This window comes from Phodopus roborovskii, unplaced genomic scaffold (assembly GCF_943737965.1).
Source record: "Phodopus roborovskii unplaced genomic scaffold, PHOROB, whole genome shotgun sequence".
Classification (NCBI taxonomy): Eukaryota; Metazoa; Chordata; class Mammalia; order Rodentia; family Cricetidae; genus Phodopus; species Phodopus roborovskii.
Genome location: NW_026125052.1, coordinates 16143183 through 16162616, shown reverse-complemented (window position 1 = coordinate 16162616; position 19434 = coordinate 16143183). Strand labels below are relative to the sequence as shown.

General features: G+C 44.7%; 1 protein-coding gene and 1 non-coding gene across 5 annotated transcripts in view; both read left to right on the top strand.

Annotated features, from left to right (window-relative positions):
- The first annotated feature begins 6378 nt into the window (after positions 1–6378).
- On the top strand, positions 6379–6487 carry LOC127221793 (U6 spliceosomal RNA). Its single transcript, XR_007834497.1, has one exon. It is a non-coding gene; the product is annotated as a U6 spliceosomal RNA (small nuclear RNA).
- Positions 6488–17956: 11469 nt separating this feature from the next.
- The window catches only part of Stat3 (signal transducer and activator of transcription 3), a 50265-nt gene continuing 48787 nt past the window's right edge, over positions 17957–19434 (top strand). For 2 of the 4 annotated variants that reach the window (XM_051177043.1, XM_051177050.1), the window contains exon 1: positions 17958–18174. The gene's annotated coding sequence lies outside the window, so the exon portion shown is untranslated. Of the gene's footprint in view, positions 18175–19434 lie in introns of all 4 variants that reach the window. The other 2 variants (XM_051177059.1, XM_051177040.1) reach the window with 2 other exon arrangements.

Below are 19434 nucleotides of genomic sequence, written 5' to 3'. Positions count from 1 at the left end.
CGGTTTCAGGAACAGAAGGGCAGTCAGTTCTAGAACGTGTGTTCCAAAGGATCCTCTCTTCCAGGGTCTGCCTTCTGGGAAGCCTAGTTTCCCAAGCTCAGAAAATTGGGATTCCAGCAGGGGGCAGCAGCAAGCTGCGGAGAACTAGCAGTTCCGGCGGGAGGTAACAGAGAGAGCAAGGTGCTAGGACCGGAACAGATTCCTAGGAGAGCTGGCGAAGCAGGGCTTGCTGACTTGCTCCCTCCCAGCAGCTTTTAGCGTGGATCTTTCCCTAGTGTAAAGCTGCGGAGCTTGCCAAGACCTCACCCTAAGTTCCTTGCCTTTGGGGGCAACTTACCTAAAAATTTGGGGACGGGGCGCTGCGTCTTGTAGGAGGCTTCGTTTCTATAGTCATTGACCAGGTTTTCTACTGAAGACAGTGGTCCCCTCTTCCCCTCCCCAGCAAAGGCTACTCGGAAGCAAAAACAACACCTCCCCCAAATGATGGCTAAAGGCTGCTTCTTTCTCCCCCAACTACTTATCTTCCCTACTCTGCTTTTTAGAATTGCAGCTAATTGATATTTGGGGTGGGGGTGGAAACCACAAACCTTTTATACAATACAAAGCTTTGCTTTTTTTCTAATTTTCCTTTTTTCTTGGTTCCCTTCCCTCCTCCAAATGATTGAAGACACATAAGCCGAGGAGGGCAGGGAAAGTAGGACGAGGTCCCTTGGTGCTGGTGGGCTGGAGGGGCCTAAGTTGTGGGCAGATGCAGTTTCCTGTGGGCTCTAGGGGAGTCCCTCATGTTGCTGTGTTCTGGTGAGCAGCCGGACCAATAAACCTGCTTTTCTAAAAGGATCTGTGTGGGGTTATATTGTTCAAAGCAGTTACTGAGGGTGTTAAAGGATTATGGGAAACCGGGAGTGAAAAGAGGAAAAGTACAGAGGGATGAAGGGAGGAAGGAGGGGAGGAAGGAGGGGAGGAGGGAGGGGAGGAGGGAGGGGAGGAGGGAGGGGGGAAGGGAAGGAGGAGCACTTTTGGTATATATTTGCCTGGCTTCCTAGAGTGGGCTCGGGTGGTGGAGGTAAATGTGTCAAGCTCCTCTGCTGGGACAGTTAGCATTTTGGCATGCAATTGTTTATTCTAAGGTCACACTGCAGGCAAGTGGCAAAACTAGCTGGCTCCACTAACTTGTTTAAGGGTTCCAGTCTTTAATCTGGGTCCCGTCTGAATCTACTTCCCAGTGGCCAGAGCCTTCATCCCCCCAGATATTCCCCCACCCCAAACTAGGCCCAGAGGATGATGGAGAATGAGAGGCTGCTCCAGGGGACTGCATGTCAACAAGAGTGCATCTACATACCAGTTGCACCCACACAGCATTTTACATTCCCCAGCAACCCTGCTCCAAGCACCTATTTTCTGTGACCACCTCTACTTAGAGCAAATGTACCCTACCCACAGGTTATGAATTTCCTGAAACAATGGGCTTTTGCCATCTTGTGGGTTCTGCCTGTCTCAGAATCTCGGGAAGGATGTCGTTATAAAAGTAATGCCATTTCTGGGGCTGTACCCTATCCTCATGCTACTGGCTCAAACAGACTGATTTTTCCTGAGCTGTGCACACTTTTCTCTGTCCCTGCCTCCAGCAGCAGATTCCACAGGTCTAGAGTTCTTGGCTTCCCACAAAAAGAAATGGACACTAGTGCTGAAATTTCAGAGCCTCCGGGCCATCAGTGTTCCCATCTGCCAGGAGAGACAAACGAAAGCTCAACTCTGGGAGGAAAGTATGCATCTGTGAAGGATATCCCCCGAGACACCCAGCCATTCCCAGTTTGCACACGCATCAGCTTTTCCTTTGTCTCCCATTAGCCCCTCCCTTTAAGCTAGTCACTCTCACCCAGTTCCATTCCGGCCATTTCCTTGGTGTATTCCTGATTCTCTGACTAGTTGCTTTTGCTGGGTACCATGACACCCCATGTCATTCCTCCTTTACCTCCCTGTGCCCCAAAGCTCTTCCAGAATCAGAAAGATTTCCTTTCACTACAATGAGGAAGGGACAGCTGGTCATAGGCATTGGATTAAACATCCTACTGCCTACCAGTAGGAATCTATGGCATTCTGAGGTTTATAATTACATGGTATCTTCCACCAGCTGCTTGTGAAGTCACTGTCCTCACTGGCATTAATTCCAATGGTTGCACCGAGACAATCAAGTATGGAAATTGTCTGTCAGGGTGTAATGTCACCGTGAACCTATGTAGTCCCTTTATAGCCTCAAATTGAGTTGCCAGGTCTCCTTGTGACACCTTCCAAGTCCTTATTTTTCTGTTTTCATTCGCAAGTGTACCTGGGTGTGTGTGGAGGCTGGAGGATAACCTTTGGTGGTGTTGTCCTCAGAAATCCTACTCACTTTGAGACAGGGTCTCTCATTGGTCTGGAGCTCACCAATCAGGCTAGACTAGGCTCCACTATCTCCTCAGTGTTGGGGTTTCAAATAGATGTCACTATGCCAGGCATTTTTATGTGAGTACTGAGGATTGAACTCAGGGTCTTGTGCATAAAAATACTGTTATTTTCTCAGCCCTTTTATTTTTACATACTTTTTCTTTGTGTTTGAGCTCTCTCTCTCTCTCTCTCTCTCTGTGTGTGTGTGTGTGTGTGTGGTGTGTGTGTGTGTGTGTGAAGAGAGAGAGAAAGAGAGAGCTAGAGAGAGATGTTTTGTGTGACCAGTGGGTTAAACTCACCTCTGGAAACAGACAAAGCACCGAAGTTAAACATATACCCAGAGGGATTCCCATAATAGAAAACTTTCAGACTGCAGAGTTGGCTCAGCAATTAGGAGAAAGCATACTGCTCTTGCAGAGGACTTGGGTTTGGTTCCTAGCATCGATGTTGGGTGCCTCATATCTGTTGCTAACATCAGCTGCAGTGGGCCCCTAGCCTCCTGGGGCTTGCACTCTTATCCAAGTATCTATATCCAAACGCACATGTTACATAGTAAAAACCAATAACTTGCTGCTCTTCCAGAGGACCTGGGTCCAATTCCCAATACTTACATGGCAGCTCAAAACCCTCTGTGACTCTAGTTCCAGGAGATCTGATGCCCTTTTCTAGCCTCTGAGGGCACCAGGGATGCACCTGGTACATATACATACATACATACATACATACATACTTACTTACAGGCATAAAATAAAAACAAAATAAAATTTATAAGTAAATAAATCTCTAGGGGGGAAAAAAGGAAAGAAACTTCCTTCAAACGAGTCCAGATGTGACCAATATTATATCAGGTTCTGGTAAAATATAACCAGAAGTATAGCCCTCTTGTGTCTTTTCCTGTGTTACCATGCATTAGTCTGTAAATAAAGCACACGCTTGCCATGTGGTGGTATAGATGACTGGCAACAGCTGCAGGCTTATGGCTTAGGAGCATCCCTGTGGGCTGGGGATTACTTTTCAGATCCTTTTAGCTGGAGTGTTAGACATGATGATACTCCTTGTCCCCTTTGGGTTTACCATGCTTCTGATGGAATAGTGACCATGTGATTACTTCTAGACCCCCTTCCTCCCAACCTGAAACCGTGGACTGAAGAGTGAAGGAGGCCAGGTGTGGTGACACATGGCTGTAATCTCAGCACTCTGGAGGCTAAGGCAGGAGGATCTCAAGTTAGATCCTTGCCTGGGCGACATAAATAAGTTCAAGGCCAGCCTAAACAGCTTAATGAGAACATTTCTTTCCTTCCTCCCTCCCTCCCTTCCTTCTTTCTTTCTTTTGTTTTTTTCAAGAGGGTGTTTCTCTGGAACTTGCTCTGTAGACCAGGCTGGCCTCAAACTCAGATTCTGCCTCTGCCTCCCAAGTATGGGGATTAAAGGTGTGAGCCACCCAGCTGAGAACCTTCCCTAAGGGAAAAAATAACATAAAATACTGGGGGGGGGGGTAAAGCTCAGTGGCATGACAAAACCAAACCAAGCCATACCCCCTATACAGGCATGCAGAGGGGAGGGGGCATCATCTGTAATCCCAGCACTTATTAAGTAGAGGCAGGAGATCAAGAGTTCAAGGTCATTCTTGGCTTCATAATGAATTTGAGGCCAAACTAAACTACATGAAATCTTATCTCAACCCAGCATTCAAGAGGCAAAGGCAGATGAATCTCTGTAAGTTCAAGGCCAGTCTGGTTTACATAGAGAGTTCCAGCATAGTCAGGTAACATAGTCTCAAAAAACTGAACGAAACAACAAAAAGTGAATGCACGCGCGAGCACACACACACACACACACACAAAGGGATAAAGGAATGAAAGACTGGCAAAAAAAAAGGGGGGAGGAGGAGAAAAAGGAGGACAAGGAAAATAAGAAAGGGTGAAGGAGAGTTGTCTACACAAAGGAAAAAGAGAAACTGAGTCAGTGATATCAACAGAGAGGGGGAGGAAGATAGGCAAAGCAAGTGCTCTTTTTAAATAATGTTTGTGGCTCTGTGCTAAGAGCCAGGGACTAAAATGACAGCAAACTCTTGTTCTTGATTTGAAAGGGTTTGCAATTAGTGGTAGAGGCAAATGTTCAAAATAGCTGCAAAAGCCAATAAGAGCTGCCACACCACAAGGATTGAAGACAATGCTCGATGCTGCCTTGGCCCTCAGAGGGACTATGGAAAACCTAAAGAGGAAGGGTCTGTTGCATTGCTGATCTAAACACTGGTAGCATTCCAGCATCACTGGAGCATGGAAGTAGGTTTTTTGTTTTTTGTTTTTGTTTTTTTTTTTGCCTGATTTTCAGATCACCAAATCAGTTTTTTGGCTAAAAGTACAACCATGCACTGCTGAAGCCTGCACTGCAGACCATTTTCACATTGTGTAAGCATTGCATAGAGAAGTTACACAAACCAAGAGGCTCTGACATCAACAGAAGTAAGGCTCTTAGGGGACCACTGGAGTGCATGCCATCCATCACTGACTGAAAATGTTATGTGACACATGGCTGTAAGAGAAAGGACATTGGCTAGTTTAAAGGGGAAAGGATAGTTCGTGTTGGACAGCAGCCAAGATAGCCCTTGGTCTCCAAACACTCACTGAGCACAGACTAGGAAGAGTAGGAATAGGGCATCTCCAGGGACTCTTATAGATGTAGATGATGGACAGCCTTCTCTGACGTGCTGACATTAATGGAACTCAGCCTAAGGGCTCTCAGGATCTTCGTCTCAGTTTCAAGTTCCACATTCCTAGCAGAGAGAATCTGATTAAATCAGTTAACACTGATGTGTGTCCTGGATTTAATAATCTATGGCCAGGAGGATAGGATCTGTGTATGTGTGTACACGTTCCTGTGTTCAGGTGCAGATGTGGGCATATGCTTGTGTGTATGGGCCAGAAGACAACCTTTGGTGTTATCTCTGGGGGGTGGCGGCCACCTTGTTGTGTTTTTTCATTTGGTGTGTATGCTACTAAGTTGCTAGTGATGATTACACGAGAACAGTTGATTACGTGAAAACGAGATGAGGCAAGATGGTTCCCCCAGGCAAAACAGTGGGTAAGAGGTAACAGAAAGACAGAAAGTTAATATAAAAGTCATCTTTGTTTTTGTAGGCCAGTCTGGCCTCAGACTCACAGAGATTTTGACGACTCCAGCTTCCAAGTTCATCACAATACCCGGTATTTGTTTTTATTTATTTATTTATTTATTTAGAGTCAGGATTTCATGTAGGCAAGACGGTTTTCAAACTCACTATGTAGCAGAGGATGACCAACCAATGTTTCCTGCCTCCACCTCCTAAGTGCTGGGATTATAGGTATATGCCACCAAACCAAGCTGAGGTCTTGTTTTATAGATGAGAAAGCAGTTCATTTTACAGCAATGCTACAAACCCAGGGGAGAGAGTTATTTCCCTGTACTGAATGAAACTTAGCATAAGAGAGGTCAATAAAAAGCTGTTCAGCTGGAGAGATGGCTCAGTGGTTATGAGCACTAGTTGCTCTTCTAGAGGTCCTGAATTCAATTCCCAGCAACCACATGGTGGCTCACAACCACCTGTAATGAGATCTGGTGCCCTCTTCTGGCCTGCAGGCATACATGCAGACAGAACACTGCATACAAAATGAAGAAAGAGGAGGAGAAGGAGGAGAAATAGTAGTATAGTAGTAGTAGTAGTAGTAGTTTGGACTTGTGAAACAATCCTGTAAGTTGGTTTACATAAATAAAAAAAACTGTCCTTGGCCAGTCAGTGGTGGCACATACCTTTAATCCAAGCACTGCAGAGACAGAGGCAGGGGGATCCTTGTGAGTTTGAGGTCAGCCTAATCTACAATGCAAGTTCCAGGACAGCTAGAGCTGTTATATAGGGAAACTCTGTCTTGGAGAAAAAGGAGGAGTAGGAAGAGGAGGAGGAGAAAGTTGTCTTTGGTGCTCACTTCAGCAGCACATAAACTAAAAATTTGGAATGATACAGAGAAGATTAACATGGCCCCTGTGCAAGGATGCTATGCAAATTCATGAAGCATTCCATAAATAAATAAATAAATAAATAAATAAATAAATAAAGTTGTCCTTGAAGTGGTTAGATATTAGATGAGTGGCCAAAGGATGGAGCTAGCAAAATAAAAATAATAAATAAATAAAAGAGCAAAATGAATTAGAGACGGGGCTGGAAGTGTAGCTCAGTGGTGGAGGTTCTAGGTTCATCCCTAGCACAGCCAACAATCAGCCAAGTAAATAAACAGACAGGACAGTCCTCCTTTAGGAGATCATGGGTCTAAAAAGTTCATGATCAGTAATGAGAAGGCCATCTGTTTGCGTGGTTTCAATGAAAATGACACATATCAGCCAGGCATTAGGGGAGCACACATTTAATCCCAGCAATTGGGAGGCAGAGGCAGGTGGATATCTGTGAGTTTGAAGCCAGTCTGGTCTACAGAAGTGAGTTCCAGGACAGGCTCCAAAACTACACAGAGAACCCCTGTCTCGAAAAACAAACAAAAAAGAAAGGAAGGAAGGAAGGAAGGAAAAAAGAAAGAAAGGAAGGAAGGAAGGAAGATATTAGTGCGCACATAAGTTCATCTATCTGAATGCTAGGACACCTAGTTGGTAGAGCTGTTTTGGGAAGGACTAGGAGGTGTGGCCTTGTTAGGTGTGCCACTGGGGGTGGTCTCTGAGCTTTTGAAAACCCACACAAGCTAGGCCTTGCCTTGCTCTCTCTGCCTCCTACTTTCAGATCAGGATATAGAGCTCTCAGCTCTGCTTCAGCAGCCTGCCTGCCTGCCTGCCTGCCTGCCTGCCTGCCTGCCTGCCTGCCATGCTGATGAAGGACTCACCCCAGAAACTAAGAAAGCCTCCAATTATAGGGTTTCTTTTGCAAATTGCCTTAGCCGTGCTGTCTCTTCACAGTGATAGATAGCTAAAACACCTTCCTACTGGCGAAGGACTCTTTCATAAACATCACTTTGAGCCATTCTGCTGTGTATATTTAATGTCCCTTGCTCAGAAATGCCCTGTTCCTTCCATCGAGGTCTTCATGTCCGTGAAATGACACTCTGTTCCTGTCCTCAGTTGCTCTGTTAAGGATAAATGCAGAGTCCTATCTGGGTCAATGAACTTACAAGCTCTGACAGTTTGGAGTGGGAGGTCATAGAACCAGATCCTGTTTGTAGTCAATTCACGATAAGCAATGGGCAGGCCTTCCGTGGGACAGTTCACAAAGTCTTGTTCCTGGAATTGCCTTTCCCAAGGTATGGCTGCCCAACTCTTAGTTTTGCAATTTGAGCCCAATTTCAGCTTCCTTATTCCCTCCTTCCTTTAAACCTAAAAAAAAAAAAAGGGGGGGGGGAGCCTGGAGAGATAGCACTGGATGTTCTTCCAGAGGTTCTGAGTTCAATCCCTGGCAACCATAGGGTAGCTCATAACCATCTACAAAGAGATCTGATGCCCACTTCTGGCATGTAAGCATATATGCCTGTAGAACACTATATGTATAATAAATAAATAAATAAATCTTTAAAAAAAATAGCTGGGCCATCGTGGCAAATGCCTTTAATCCCAGCACTCGGGAGGCAGAGGCAGGTGGATCTCTGTGAGTTCGAGACCAGCCTGGTCTACAAGAGCTAGTTCCAGGACAGCCTCCAAAACCACAGAGAAACCCTGTCTAGAAAAACAAAACAAAACAATATATATGTATGTATATATATATATATATATATATATATATATATATATATAAAATTACATCATTTTCTACTTTCCTCCCCTCTAACAACCCCTCCCATATACCCTGCCCCTTGCTTTCTTTCAAATTCTCGGTCTCTTTCTGTTTGAGAGAAATAGGATATATATGTGAAACACACACACATATGTAAGTATTTTCTAAATGTATACATACAACCTGCTCAGTCTGGAATATGTTACCTGTAAACTTATGATTCCAGGGCTGACCATTTGGTATCGGATAACCAGTTGGGGGCTCTTCCCTAAGGATGACAGTTTCTCCCTCTCTCAGCATTCCTTAGTTGCCTGTAGCTCTTTGTTGGGGCCCTGTGAAATCCTCCGCCCATGTTAGCATGCTCTCCTTCTTCAGATCTTGTTTAGGCAGCAGCCATGTTGTTGAAACTTCTCAGGTGCAGCCTTCCTGATGCTTGTAGGAGCTGCAATCTTGTAACAGATGTTGTTTCTCTGGCTTTTTCAATGTTACTATCCTCTCTTTGGAGATGCTTCCTGAGCCTTAGGTGTGGGAGTTGTGTTATAGATGGATCAGTTGGGGTTGGGCACTGCATTATCACTTATTGTCTACATTTTGGTTGGTTGTAGCTTCCTATAATTCCTATAATGTTCTGTTGCAATAAGAAGTTTTTTTTTTTTTTTTTTTTTTTTTTTTTGAGGGTAAGGACTACACTTATCTGTGGTTATAAGGCTAGACCTTTAGAATGCAGCGTATTAGGTGAGGTTCCAGGAGTGATTCCTTTCTTTCTTGTCAAGTGGGCCTTAAGTCTAATAAGAGAGCTGTTGGTAACCACCAAGATATTAATTATTACACCTTTAGGGTTAATGTGCCAAGCTGAAGGTTGTTGTAGTTGATGCATGTTATATCTAGGTGGGGCTGTTGGTTGCTTCCCTCTCTTGGATGCTTTCACATCAACTTCTGGTCTCATGGAAGACGTTTCTCAGGATGGAAGTTTTCAGGTCAGATCCATCTCAGATCTTCCAGGACCTTGTCTGAAGCATATGGTATCTTTATTCATAGGGACATACACTCAACCTCTGGGAGGCAATCAAGGGCAACAGCAATAGCCTATAATGTTTTAGGAGTCTTTTGAACTCCTCTGACCAATAACTCATAAAAGGGCTTCTCATACTTGGTGTTGGGATTTGTTAGATGGTCTATGGGTCTTGGGGGGAGTTCTGTCATTCAAAGCCCTTCTTTTAAAAATATGCTTCTTGTTTGTTTGTTTCAGATAGGCTCTCCTATATCCAAGGCTGGCCTTAAACTTGGTATACAACCAAGAATTATCTTGAGCTCCTGATCTTTCTGCCCCCAACTCCTAAGTGGTAAGATTTTTGATATTTACTACCATAGCTGGTTTATGTGGTGGTGGGAATGAATAGAACCTAAGAATATACATGTGCTAGATAAACACTCTACCAACAGAAAAACTGGTGTCTTACATCATTAACAGAAACTTAGTGCAAGTTAACTAAGGGAAGAATTGTTATATTCTCTCTTTTCTGATGGGGGTGTCAAAACTTGAGAGAGGTTAAGGAATGGTGTATTGTGGGTCAGAGTCTAGATTCTGCTAATCACTGTGATGGTCAAGGGATGCAAGAATGTCTTAGAGGGAAAATGTAGATGACTAACAGTATGGGATTCTATAGCAAAATCAAATTCTGGAGAAAAGACATCAGCTCTGGTAACAAGGCTCCTGGTGCCTGCCAGCATCCTGTCCTACAGACAAGAAAAGGCAGAAGGCTCTCTGAAACAAGTGAACTAAGAGCATGGGGGGTAATGATGGAAGGAAGGCAACTTGAGGAAATATCAGGTTCCAAGACAGGAAAGAGAAAGGATCTTCAAAGACAGACAGAAGAGACTGAGACCAGCAGCTCATGTAGCTGTTCATTTTGTTTTGAAGGGGTGAGGGGAGGAGGACAGGGTCTCACTACAAAGATCTAGATACCTGGAACTCTGTACCTAGAGCAGGTTGGCCTCAAATAACAGTGATCTGTGCCAGGATTATAGGCAAGCACCATCATGCCCATTTATTCGTTGGAATATTTTATTAGTTTTTAACTATGTACATGTATATGTCTGTGTGTGAGTATGTGCACATGAGTGCAGGTACCTGCAGACGCCAGAAGAGGGTGTCAGATCCTTTGGAGCTGAAGTAAGAACCCATCTTGCGTCCTCTGCAACAGCGGTATGGTGGTCTTTTAACCACTGAATCATTTATCTAGCCTCTTACTTTTTTTTTTTTTGATAGAGTCTTATGTACCCTGCGATAGCTATGAATTCACCAAGTACCCAAGGATGACCTTGAACTCCAGAGCCTCCTGACTCTACCCCTTAAACACTGGGCTAACAGGTGTGTACCACCACACCAGTTTTATAGGATGCTGAAGCTCAAACCTAGATCTTCATGCATGCTAAAGCAAGCATTTTACTAACTGAGCTACACTCCTAGCCCTCACTCACTAGTTATCAAGCACAAAATACACGATGTGCATTGTGTTAGGCATCAGGGAGACAAAGGAACAGACATCCCCTTCCCTGGAACTACCAGTATGATGAATAAACAGATAAGACTGAACAGATATAAAAGAACTGTGAGGAGTTCACAGGAAACAGAAAAGAGAGAAAGAGAAGAGGAGGTGGGAAGCAACTTTAGATAAAGCCTGTCTGAGTAAGATACAAAGTGTGAGAAGGAACAATCTATGCCAAAGCCAGGGAAGGGACAGGAAGAGCATCTGCAGAGGCCCTGAACTGGGAAACGGCCTGGCTGGAATCCAGTGGGTAGCAGGGAAGCTGGCAGCAAGCAAGGCTTTGAAGGGTGAGATAAAGAATCCTTTCTATATAGGGCCCTCCAGGAAGTCACTGCAGAAACAGAATGACAAGGTATGAATAATGGTTTAAGCAATATAGGAAAAAACCTTGGCCTTGGTACTGAATAGGGAGGACCATTCTCTAGACAGGAGGAAAGAGAGATGTGCAGATACGGATGCCTGAGAACTGTCTTGCAGGAGAATCTGAGCTGTTCTCAATAAACAGATCTGCTGATTTCTGTGACAATAAGGACAAAGCTCAGACAGTCCTGCCTGAGTTTTTGTGTGCCTGAGACACATGAGAATCCCAGCACCTCCACAGTTGCTTCTTGTACTATTTGATCACAACAGCAGCTTATCATTCGCTTAGCATCTTCTAGGCACTTCTCTAAATCTTGTCTCTACCATGCTTTCTTTATACTTAGGGACCAAGAAGACCTCCTCCAGGGAACAGAGAATAAATTCAATGTTTCTAGAACCTTACAAAGTTGAATCAATATCAGTTCTTGAGCTAGCCTACAGTTCCTGAATCTTTCAAGTAACAAGTAGAAAACTAACTTGGCTACCTACTGTCATGTGATGAACTATCCCTAAGTTTAGTACTGTTTTTTTTTTTTTTTAATTTAAAATATGGGCTGGAGAGATGGTTCGGGGATTATAAACATTGGCTACTCCTAGAAAAACCTGCATTTGGTTCCCAGGTATAACATACCCATAAATATTTTTAAAGATTTATTTATTTTTACTTCATGTGTGTGAGTATTTTGCCTGAATGTATTTATGAGCATCAAGTTCATGCAGTGACCTGAAGAAGGCCAGAAGAGGAACATTGGATCTTCTGGAAGGGGAGTTACAGGTGGTTGTGTGCCACCCTGTGGATGCTGGGAACTGAACTCAGAACCTCTTGCTAATTTTTAATTATGTACATATATATGTCTTGGTATGAAACATGCACATAAATGCTGGTATCCACCAAGGCCAGAAAAGGGTGTCAGATCTCTTGGAGCCGGAGTTACATACAATTATGATATAACTTGACCTGGATGCTAGGAACCCAAGTGATTTTCTTTGTTGTTGTTTTTGGGTTTCACTATGTAGCTCTGGCTGGTCTGGAACTTGCTATGTAAATCAGTCTGGTCTTGCACTCACAGAGACACACCTTGCATCTGCCTAAGTGCTGGGATTAATGGTACGTGTGATTACTCCAGACTCTCACTGAGTACTCTTAACTGCTTATCCATCTCTCTAGTCCCCATTCTTAAATTTGGTCATTCAAAGCAACAGTAAATTTTGCTCATGAATTGCTATCTAGGTAGGCCTTAGCATAAACTGATCATTTGTTGCTGTTGTGACACACTTAATTGTCAGGGTGATAGGTATGCTTCACCACACTAGAGCAGCCTTTTATTTTCTAAATCTTAGGTTTCTCTGCTGTTAAATAAAAACTATATGCCTACTGCTTGAGAGGTAAAGGTAGGAGAATCAGCAGTTTAAGACCAGCCTCAGGTGAAAAGTAAGTTGCAGGCAAGCTTAGGCTATATGAGACCCTGTTTCAGGAGAGGGGGAAATACAGGCATTGTAGCTCAAACCTCTAATCCAAGAGCATGGGAGGCAGAGGAAAGGGGACCATTTACAGCTTGAGGCCAGCGTGGTTTATGTAGTATATTTTAGCTAGTCAGAACTACATAGAAAGACCCTATTTCATAGCCTATCCCCAAGATGAGAATTACAATATCTACCACACTGGGTTAGATGCCCGGTATAGTTTTTTAAACGTAGACATTACTTGATAAATGTTAATCATTTATTTTACTTACAAGGAAGTAGGCTAACAAATGGGTTCATTACAGTTCAAGGTGATGAATATTATTCTAGATGGGGAGAGACCTGTCCAGGCAGTCTAGCAGAAGAGATAAACTTTGCTGAAAATATCTAGGAAAACCCAGAGGAGGTGATTTTTGAAGAATCATAGTTTTCTCATAGGACATGGGGGAAGGTATTCTAGCTGGAAGAAAGAACAGCCATAAAGACACAAAGTTACAAAGGACCTGACCCATTCAAGAGGAAGGAGATGTGATACATTTAGTGCCGGGAATTTGGGCTACTTAGGATACATGGGAAGAGGCTAGAGTTCAGGTCGGACTGGGTTTGCTGAGTCAAATCAAGAGGAAAGAAGGGGCAGAGATTGAGTTCCTACTGTATGCCTGGCTCTGTGTTGGGTGGTCATCAATTTACGTTTAACTCTGATTTTTGTTAGTTGTAGAGATTAAGACTTTATTGCAAGACGGGGATAGGAACATTTCTGCTGGCCTATCAATTCCTTTCACCCTCTGATGGCAGACTGGACTGTGGTAGCAGAAATGGTGACGTGGGTGGAGATTCCCACAAACCACTGTTTTTTACAAAGGAACTGCAGTCAGTGCCTGCAGCCCATCTTGGTTTTGCTGCAGAAGAAGCATGTGTATTTGGTGTGTTGGTGGATTTCAATTTTCGGGTGGAGATTCCCACAAACCACTGTTTTTTACAAAGGAACTGCAGTCAGTGCCTGCAGCCCATCTTGGTTTTGCTGCAGAAAAAGCATGTGTATTTGGTGTGTTGGTGGACTTCAATTTTCGTCGCCTTTATAACCATTGAGCCATCTCTCCATCTTCACCATTTTCTGGAGGGAGGCACTATAGTGGGTCTGACATTTAATGACCATGTTGGCCTTTCAGTGTGTCTAGCCATGTCTCTCTGTGATGTAGGTCCAAGCCCAGAGAGTTGAAGTCTGTTTTTTTTGGGGGGGGCAGGGGTTCCTGTAAGCATATTAGAGAATAGGAGTGACATATTGCATATTAGTTTATTTAACTTTTAGGATGAAGTCTGTGGTAGCAGGGGAGGTTAGGCTAGAGTGAGGAGAGAACAGTCCTGTAGTGAGAGAAACCATAGCCTTTAGACAAGAGGTTTTCATGGAGGGGTGGAAAGGCCAGTGGCAGGTGTGTGTGTGTGTGTGTGTGTGTGTGTGTGTGTGTGTGTACATACATAAATACATACATTATTACTATTATTTTAATGAGATGAACCAAATAGACCAGGCTAGCATCAAACAGTTCTCCTGCCTCAGCTTACAAGTGCTGGGAATATAGTCATATACCAAGCACCATGCTTGGTATAGTGTTTTAAAGATGGGCAAAGCAGATGGCTGGGTGGTGGAGCACGCCTTTAATCCCAGCACTCGAGAGGCAGAGGGAGGTGGATCTCTGTGAGTTCGAGGTTAGTCTGTCTACAAAGCTACACAGAGAAACCCTGGGTTGAAAAACAAAAAAAACAAACAAACAAAAAAGATGGATCAGATGGGTTCATGTGAGATTATAGGGTGATGGAAGATGTACTCGAGGAGGGCAGGGCTGGAGTGGTTAGATGAAGCTGGGCTGCAGGAGACAAAATGTGCCAGTTGGCAAAGTGCTGAGTCACTCAGGTTATTTTGACCTGAGTGTTCTCCGCCCCCTCCTTTCTCTCTCTCTCTCTCTCTCTCTCTCTCTCTCTCTCTGTGTGTGTGTGTGTGTGTGTGTGTGTGTATGTGTGTGTGTGAGAGAGAGATAGGGTCTTCACTATGTAGCCCTGGCTGTTCGGGAACTCTTTGTGTAGACTAGGCTGGCCTCCTTGAACTCACAGATATCTGCCTTAGTGCTGGGATTAAAGCTGTATGCTACCACACCTGGCTCTCCTTTTTTTTTTTTTTTTTTTTTTTTTTTTTTTTTTAAGACGAGAGTGGGTAGTAGGTGGTGGGTGGGTGGTGGCAGGATCTTATCTGTAGTGTGGATTGATCTAGAACTCACTATATAGCCCAGGCTGGCTTCAAACTTTCAAAGCTCAAAGCTATTCTGTATTCTCTTCAGTGCTTGGGTTATAGATGTGAGTCATCATGCCAGCATTTTGTTTTGGCTATTCACCCCCTCCCTACTTTTTGGGGGCTGGGAAGGATCCTGGGTATTGAACTCAGGTTATCAGGCTTGGTAACAAGTGTCTTTTACCTGCTGAGCCATTTAGAAAGCCACATACCTTATCATTTGAAGTGGTCCCTTACTGAACCTAGAACTCACTGATTGGCTAGCTGGGCTGGCCAGCAAACTCTGGGGATCCATCTGTGTCTGCCCTACCAGTGCTAGGATCGATCATACATGGCTTTTTTTACGTGAGTGCCAGGGACCCGGGTTCAAGTCTTTAGGCTTGCATGACAGGCACTTTGTCAACTGAGCTATCCCCCTGGCCCCAGCTGGGTTTATAAGCTTGAGCCACATGCTTATCTTTCAACCTTAGTGTTCTATCAGTGCAAAAAAGGAAAGAGGCAATAAGATGGGCAAGGTGGCTCATATCTGTAATCCTAACATTTGAGAAGCACAGCCAGGATTGTAGCTGTAGGCCAGCCTGGGTTACATAGACAGATTCTGCCTAAAACAAACAAGCAAACAGCAACAAAAGGGCAATAAATATATATGTGTTTTGTCAGCAGGAAATCATTAAACAAATGTTAAGCTACATTATCAGGGAGCTAGCTAGTCAACTGCATGATCAAGCTCAAACAGAATTAGGTGATATGTGGGATATCCTGCAGTGATGATGAATGCTTGTGTTCTCCCTCCCTACAATTCCCTACGTAAATATAACAGTTTCCATCCTGGGGTGGAGCTACTGGTCAACTGAGACTTAAATCCATCGTTAGTGACCCTACCCTGAGGTACTCACTTCTTACTTTGAAAACAGGTATTGGCCAAGGAAGTAGCTCAGTGGTAGAACATATGTTTAGCATGTTCAGGTCCCTGGGTTTCATTCCAAACATTACACACCCATAAAGATGGATCTGAAGTGGTACCTGAGGTCCCAATCTGGAGGCTGTCTATTTCCTGGGGCTTAGAATCCATAATCTCTGGCAGTCTTGCAAAAATATCCCTGACCCAGGAAAGGTTAACAGTCATTGATTTTTTTCTCATCAGAAATTAATAACAATATCTACTTTTAGGGAAAAGGACTGATGGTGGAAGTAGGAGGTTTTTATTAAAAAATTTCAACCTAGCTGGGACGTAGTGGGGAATGTCTGAAATCTCAGCCCATTCAGGAGGTAGAGGCTAGAAAATCTCTGAGATCCTGTCTCAAGAAACCAAGTGATAGTAATAATAAAGAAAACAAAAACCTCAAGCTTCTTGAACTGTTTAGGTATGTATTAGCTGTGTTTTTAAAAAATGTCATAGGAGTTATGTGTGTGGTGAGATAACAGTCCTTTTTAGATTTTATCTTTATCCCTCTTTGTGTTTAACACAGACAATACAAACATGATTGATACACTTGTAAATCTGCATTATCACATACACATACAAATCACTGCACTATTCAAAGTTCATCCTCTATTACATAAAGCAAAGCATATCTAAATACCACGAATGGCCAGTTTCAACTCAGTAAAATCTGCACACCCAACAGACAAGATGGGAAAGACATCTTCAAGAGCTTCAAGAACTCAAAAAAGGTTAAATAAAGAGTATTACCCCTGCCATCTCAGGCTTGTCTTTTTTTTTTTTTTTTTTTGAGACAGGTTTTCTCTGTGTAGCTTTGGCTGTCTTGGAACTCCCTCTGTAGACCAGGCTGGCCTCCAACTCAAAGAGAGAGATCCACCTGCTTCTGCCTCCTGAGAGCTGGGATTATAGGTGTGCACCACCACTACCTGGCTTGCTACCTCAGTCTTAGGCAGTAGTGGAAGAATGTCTCAAAACTGTTTGTCTCAATTGGACATTTAAGCTTAATGGCAAAAGATCAATTAATGATAACAATGAATCCTAAAGACAAGGAGGATATTTTATGGGCCTTTTGTGTGTTAGTTTTAAAAATTAGCACCTAATTTAAAAATTACTTAAAGCATATGGATGTTTTGTCTGAGTGCATGTTTGTGTACCATATATGTTCCCAGGTGATGGCAGAAGTCTGAGGAGGTCACAGATCCTCTGGGGCTAGAGTTACAGATGGTTGAGAGCCACCATATGGGTTCTGGGACTTGAATTTGAATCTTCTAAGACCAGCTAGTGCTCTTTAACTGTTGAGGAATCCCTCCAGTCACAAAACCAGTTATCTTTTAATGGAAACAAATTGATCAAAACTCTTTTACAGAATTTCAAGAGCCAATATAACGAAGCAATAAAACAACACAAAACTCAGACAAGTGGAACTGTCAAATACTGTGTATTCTAGTCGGCTGTCATGCGTGTTGCTTTCTCCATTTCTGTGATCTGACCCATAAAGCCTTGCTGTTGAGTTTCGTGGTTGAAGCGATGGAACACAACATTGGGTTACATCCACTATTCTCCCCCACGCAATCTAGTAATTTCTCTATTTTCACGTCATATTTCCGGGTGTATGTCCAGACTCACGCAGAAATTGAAGTTCAGAGTAGTCAAGAGCCTCTCATGCTCTTTTTGATGTCCCCAGAAACCCAAATGCATTATGTGGGGTGACACCCGGAGACCGCTGGCTGATTCCCACGTGCTAAGAGGCTCACGGTCTCGCCCCCACGTGGTGCCAAGGGCCGGGAAAAGGGAGAGCGGGCAGAAGCGAGCCCTATCAGGGCATTTAAAGTGTCTTGACGTCACGCACTGCCAGGAACTCAGCTGAGTTTTCAGCAGGACATTCCACTAATGTTTCCTCCCTCCCCCCGAGCTTTTGAGAGCTAGGCCTCCGCTCTTCCCTTGATCGCGGAGGGAGGAGCACGAAGCTCTCGGAACAGCCTGCTCAGGGAGGCGTGCCCAGACGTCTCCCGACCCCACCTTCTGCCCTAGAGGCGCTTCTCATTGGTCAGTGGGCGGGGCTTAGGAAGCAGGGCTCTCGCCTCGAGGCCTCAGGGTGGCCTAGCCAGCTGGCCGTTCTTTAATTATGCATGGGGGCGTGTCTTGGCCAGTTGGGAGCTGGGTGGGGATTGGCTGGAGGGGCTGTAATTCAGCGGTTTCCGGAGCTGCAGTGTAGACAGGGAGGGGGAACCTGGGGTTCCGACGTCGCGGCGGAGGGAACGAGCCCTAACCGGATCGCCGAAGCACAACCCGGCTCGGTGTCTCCTGATCGCGTAGGCTAAGAGAGGCTAGGCGGCCCTCGGGAGCCCAGCTGCTCGCGTCTCCAGCCAGCGCAGCCCGGCCAGTCGGGCCTCAGCCCGGGAGACAGGTGAAAGGGGGTGCAGGGTGGGGCCACCTCCCCGACGGCATGCCAGCTGGTGGACTTCGCGGGGCGTCGCGCGGTTGCGGCTTTAGGGGTGGATGGACACTTAAGTGAGGCGGGAGGATAGGAGGAGGCACAGAGGGTCGCTCAGGAGGGACTGCTCCGCTGATGACAGGAGCCGGCCTGGGAAGGGAAGCGGCGCTGGAAGTTTCGAAGGGGAGATACGGAGGGAGAGTAGGAGTTCCGGGGGAGGAATCGTGGGGCGAGGGCATTCTAAGCTGAGGGTGACAGATGTGAACTGCGGCCCTCCAAAGCCCGCTCCCCGAGGCTAGGGACATTCAGGCCACCGGAGCCACTGTCACGCCGGCGGAGATCATTGGGGCGGGGGAGTTAGAAAGCGCCTCCTTCCCGCCCCCGTGCTGGGCCAGGCGGCTCGGTGCTGAGCCACTTTCTTCGCCTTGTCTTGCTTCTGCCCCTTCAGTAGCCAGCTGTATTCCTTCGGAGGTGGGAACTGGCGTCCTGTCCCCCCACAGCCTCTTGGGCTGGCTAGCTGTGGCTACGATTTTTTTCCCCATAAGAATCATATTTCCTATAGGAAATTGACAAACTTGTGTTCTTTCTAAATTTTCATCCACCACTTTCAATGTTAAACTATGCTTCCCCCTCACCTTGTTAAAAACATTTTTTTCTTTTTCTTTTTTTAATTCAAAGTAAATCCCTGGTCAAACCAGCTCTAAAGAGCGACAAACCTCTTTCCTCTTTGACATTGTTCTCTCATAAATACCTGGTAAACTGGACTAGACAATAAATAATTGAGCCATTGCGTTTACTGGATTGTGGTGTTGCTTAATTGCACAGGGCAGAATGAGCCAATCAAGAGTGGGAGTTTTCTGTCTCAGAGCCAAGCTCTTGGGTAAATGCAGAAGATAGGGAAACAAAGACTGGTTGGCCTTGGCTGAGCTCTGTGTGTAAACTTTACCTGTTGGGGTGTGTGTAGCAAGTTCAGTCACTGAAGTCACTTTTCTTACCTAGCCACATCACTCTGTTACATCAGATGATATGTGTGTTCATACAGTCAGAGATTAGTCATTTTTCTTATTCAAAATGTATACAGCCTATATCTGTTTCCTATATTAAAGGCCTTATTTATTCTGTGTATGCATTGAAAATGTCGGGCTGACAGGTAAAGCATTGATTTAAATTTATCAAAACAATAAATCATCTCCACCTATGTGGAATTAGACTGTAGAGCTTGAGCCAGCCATT